We start from the raw sequence: 5722 nt of genomic DNA on the forward strand, positions 1-5722 counted from the left end.
TTTAAAAAATAAGGTATCCTAAGATCATTTCTAAATTTTCATAATTAACTAGGGCCACATTTCCCAATGAGTGTTTCAGAAAATATTAGTCTCTACTATTTTTTCAACACAATGAGCTAATGATATAGTGAGGAATATTAAGCATATAAAAATATATTCAACATCATATATCAACACCTTGCAAATTAAAACAACTATGAAGGTACCACTACATACTTATTAGAATGAAAAACATTAAAAAATTCTGACAATTCCAATTGCTGGCAAAAACACGGATCAATAAGGATTCTCATTAATATTAATGGGAATGAAATAAGAGTCAACCACTTTAGAAGACCATTTGGAAATTTCATATAAAAGTAAATATAATCTTACCATTTAACCCAGCAATCTCACTACTAAGAATTTACCCAACTGAATTGGAAATGTATGACTGCTTAAAACAGCTACACATTAATGTTTATAATGGTGTTTTCATAATCACTAAAAACAGGAAGCAAATAAGATATTCTTTAAGCAAATAGATAAACTGTGGGACAGATATACTATGGAATATTATTAGGTGATGAAAAAAAGAAACAAGTTCTTCCATTATGAGTAGGTATGAATAGGCTTAAATGCATGTTGCTATGTTAAAGAAGCCAATCTTAAAAACCTGTATACTATGCAATTCTAATTATATGACTTCAGAAAGCTGCAAAACTAATCAGAAACCATATCAGTGATTGCCAGGAAAGAAAAGGGATAAATGATTAAATAAGTGAAACAAATGGGAATTGTTTAAGGCAATGAAAGGATACTATAATAATGAACACAAGATATTAAATGTTTGTCAAAATCCACAGAACTGTACAGAGCATAAAGACTATATCTAAGGCATGTATGTTTTTAAAAAGTGATTTAAAAGGTTGCAGATCCCAGAATAGAATGTAGAAGATGACAAAATAATCTGAAAGTTTTACAAATATTAAAAACTATCTCACCGAAGTGGGTGGGAGGTGTGACCTAACTAACTTTAGAAATGAGTGGAGTCTGCCAGACTAAAGACAGAAGGAAGTGTAGATAGGCAATGTATTTGAGATAATAATCCACAGGAGTATGGGTTAACAATTCTGATACGGCTCTGCATGTATACTGTAATTCAATTATTAAATAAATGGATGGTGGACTGGGAGCCAAAATTGAGGTTTGGATATATGAAATATTAGTTTATGTACACTTCCTTCCTAACACCAAACATAATAAATATCTTATTTTGTTTGGAAATTATCTGAGTAGGAAATAGCTCATTAATTATCAATGTGTAAGTCTCAGTAGTACCCATGAATGCTTAATAAACTTCAGCTGGTTGGTAATAATGAGGGCAAAAATAAAAATCACATTGCAGAGCAATGTGCCCAAAGAATTATTATAAAATTGGATGATGAGTCAAACTAAGCAACACACTGAGAGCTAGCTGGGAGTGAATTAGGTTCCATTTACAGATGATGGTTTTCAGTGACTTCTAAGGAAGAACAAATTAGCAGAGTGGTCTGTGACATAACTCAGAATCCAGATGACAAGGCTTGGGATTCCTATAAGAGACCACAGACAAGGGAATTTCCCTTCTTTACCCACTGAGAGGAAGAAAGGCATACAGCAGTAATCTGGGAAAGAATGGAAGCAATGGGCATAAGGACACAATGATCTGTGGAGTGACATATGGTGGCATGACCAGTGGCGGACTTGCTCTGTGGCCTATGGAAAAGCAGCAGTAGGGTGAGAAACAGACTGAGATGAGCATTGAGAAGGGAATCTCTGTAGAACATGGTGCTACTAGAAGCTGAAAAGGAGCAGTAAATGGGGACCTAGGAAAGAGAATAGTCATGTGAGCAATGGCCTAAGGAGGAACATCAAACTAAGTTAATTTGAGTAACTGGAAATATCTATCCTAAATGAGGAAAGTCATGAGAATGTTTTACAGGGATGGTGTGTGTGTGTGTGTGTGTGTTTAGGGGGAAATTGGGTATTAAGCTAGTGAAATCCAGATCTAGATGTTTATGAACCATTTATAACATCAGGAATTGTGAGGTCTGGGGACATCTGCTTTACAATGAAAAATTAATTTCCAATTAAAAATTAAATTATTCTCTAAATTAAAAGTTGTCAGACGGCTAAGCATTTGGAGTTTTCCTAACATTTGTATAGACTGTTCTGTCCCTTCCTTTTATGTCAGCATGTCAATGTCTAACAGTATTACCATATGTTCCAAATTTTGTAGTAAGCTTATTTATTAGTAATTCTTCTATACCTAATTCTTAATTTTCAAACACCACTGGAGTCTCTAAGTATATTTCCAAACACCCTACAGAGTAAAATGCACCAGCCCTTAATGCTTTTTTACAATTGCTTCTGACATAGTGAAAATGTTCCAGAGGATTAAGGGCCTAAAAGTCAGGAGGATCATACCATTACTATAGGATGACTGTGAGCCATTAATGGTTATATTTTGCCCTAGGTATTTATGTTGACATTTGCTTAACCCAAATGAATATATTTCCCCAAAATTCAAATTTCACCGTGACATGGGTATTAGACTGAAGGGCAAGTTATGCACAGAACTTGAGATGGGAAGCATAGAGTTCCAAAAATATTTGAAGATAATATTTTACATACATAACAAACTAGAAAATAGTTATCACCTTTATCTTGATGACTATTGTTCTTGTAACCAGAGTTTGAAAACAGAAGTGTTCTGTAAAAGTATGTTTTTAAGTATTAGCAGTATGAATTTGCAAAGTGATAACTTCCAGGGATTGACTTATTAATAATAAGTACTATGAAAAAGAGCATCGTCCTCTCAAATATCTCACCAACAGCTCACTGACACTTGACATTTACTCAGTGGAAATATGCTTTTTTATTGTACGGTTTGCAAGATAAATTCATGTGCAAAACCCCTGGGTATAGATCAACTACATATTCATATCCAATGAAATTTATATTATGTATAAATGTTTGATAATAGTATTTTCCTGGGATTAAGTCAGTCTAGAAGATGAAACACATTTTTTAATTCCGAGAAAATAAGTTTAAAGAATCAAGAACTCTTTTTATGGTCTCCACTGACTGCTAAGCACCAAGGAGCACTAGACAAACCACGGTACTCACACATAGTAACATTCTCATAAATTGGTTTCTGCTTGTTCCTCCTACTTTTCTATTATCAAGAGCTCTAGCAAAGATCTTTATCCAGAACACTTGATTTAGTAACTATTTGATTACATGAGATAAGACTTGACTGGATAAACTGAATATATGATTTATGATATACATCACACATCTTACCTTGATTGCCACTATGGTAGCTTTAATTCTCTATTTTAGATAGTATGAACAAAATTATAGTGTAAGGCATAAAAAATATTAAAAAGTAGCTTTGTAGCACTGAAAGTAACAATGTATAATGAAAAAAAATAATGTCTATTGAGACACTTTGTATTTCTGACTCAATTTAATCTTTATCATAAAGTGTGATTGTATGTGTCTAATAAGATGCCTATGTACATCATTTTATATACAATATGTCATACATAATAAACGTGCAAGTAATCATTCCATATATATATATATATATATATATATATATATATATTATCTAATAAATAGGTAATATGAAAATTGATCATCACTCCAACACACAAGATGGCCACCCCCATGTGGACACAGGATGGCCACCACAAGATGACCAGCAGGGGGGGCAGTTGGGGGTGACCAGGCCAGCAGGGGAGGGCAATTAGGGGTGACCAGGCCTTCAGGAAAGGGCGGTTGGGGGTGATCAGGTCTGTAGAGGAGGGCAATTGGGTGGTCATGCCTGCAGGGGAGGGCAGTTAGGGGGGACCAGACTTGCTGGAGAGGCAGTTGTGAGGGACCAGGCCTGCAAGGGAGAGCAATTGGGGGGGACTAGACATGCAGGGGAGGGCAGTCAGGTGAGATCAGGCCAGCGTGGGAGGGCAGTTAGGGGCTATCAGGACAGTAGGAGAGCAGTTAGGCATTGATAAGGCTGGCAGGGAAGTGTTAGGGGCAATCAGGCAGGCAGGCAGGCTAGCGGTTGGGAGCCAGCAGTCCTGGATTGTGAGAGGGATGCAGGCTGGGCTGAGGGACACCCCTCCCCATGCATGAATTTCTTCATGTACTGGACTTCTAATATACATATATAATGTAAACATCAGATAAATAGATTATAGGTTTAAACATAGATATATACATATACCAAGATACATACATTAGGACATTAGGTAAGGTCCATTACCCAGCTATATTTTCTAGGGACATCAATTTTATAATATAGTCAAATTTAAAATTATATTCAATAGCCCTAAAATAATTTATAATGTGTAAACATATTATTGTATTTGAACTAGAATATTTATTCCATCTATTATGGGTAACAACTTTAAATTAGCTAATTATATCATATTATTAACTACTTATCAGTACAAAAAATAATAAAGGCAATTTTTTTTTTCTATTGTGTGGTCATTCTAGTGGAAATTTGTTTACATTTTTGTAATATTTGTCTAGGCAATGTTATCTCCTAGTGAATCATGAGTCTGTTTTAAATGAGAACAAAATTTTAATTATATAAACACTTAAATGGAATGTAAAGGCTATCAGTATAATTTTATTTTAATGAGCTCTATTTAAAGAAATGCAGCTATCATTGCAATGCTGGTTAAGATTTTGATCATTGTGTTTCCCAATACAAAAGCATTCAAATATAGAATGGCTGCTTGATTCCCCGTAGAAATAACAAAATTGCTGGAGCAATGGTAAGAAGACCAATCTAAACAACTCTAATGGAGAATGATCAATCTTCTGTCTCACTTGGCCAACCCCTTAACTTTAGCCTTGTACATGGTCACAAAACCAGGCATTTACACAGTTTTAGTGAAAGACTAAACCTCTCCCCCCACCTTAGGGTAAATCCTGTCCCAGGTGGAAGAGTACCTAAAATTATCCCATTAGAATATATAATCCTGCCCATCAGTGTGGCTCAGTGGTTGAGCATTGACCCATAAACCTGGATTCCAGTCAGAGTACATACCCAGGTTAGGGCTTGATCCCCAGTAGAGGTTGTGCAGGAGGCAGCTGATCAATGATTCTTTCTCTTCATTAATGTTTTTCTCTCTCTCTCCCTCCCTGTCTCTGAAATCAATAAAACCATATTTTTAAAAAATAAGTGTATTCCTTTGATTTAAAAAAAAAATCATCTCTTTTACAAATAACAGATGCTCCTGAAATGTGTACTATATTGTCATCAGTATTTTGACATAAATTAACATATTACTCTATTATTTTAGACAAGTGACTTGAATCAATATGAAAGGTGCCTAGAGCCCAGACAGAGAAAAGGAAAGGAAAGAGAAGATATAGATTAGATAATATTATTACTGTTACATGTCACAAAATTAAAAATAGGAGTAGTTTCTACAAAAAAAAAATTAAATGAATTATGCAAGCAATGTGGTGTCTCATAGACCACCAATACAACAGTATAACTAAGCCTTGGGAAGCACTCGAAGAAGGGATTGAATGGTACTACTTTGCCAACTTCCATGTCTACTATTCTCTAGTCATTTTCCTTAATATTATCTCTCTCTACAGACCTGTCTCATGGTTCACAGGGCAGAAAAGTTGGCAGCAGACAGAACCTAGTTTTACACTTACAAACAGCCTCTAT

This window comes from Pipistrellus kuhlii, unplaced genomic scaffold, assembly GCF_014108245.1.
Source record: "Pipistrellus kuhlii isolate mPipKuh1 unplaced genomic scaffold, mPipKuh1.p scaffold_m20_p_2, whole genome shotgun sequence".
In the NCBI taxonomy this organism is placed as follows: Eukaryota; Metazoa; Chordata; class Mammalia; order Chiroptera; family Vespertilionidae; genus Pipistrellus; species Pipistrellus kuhlii.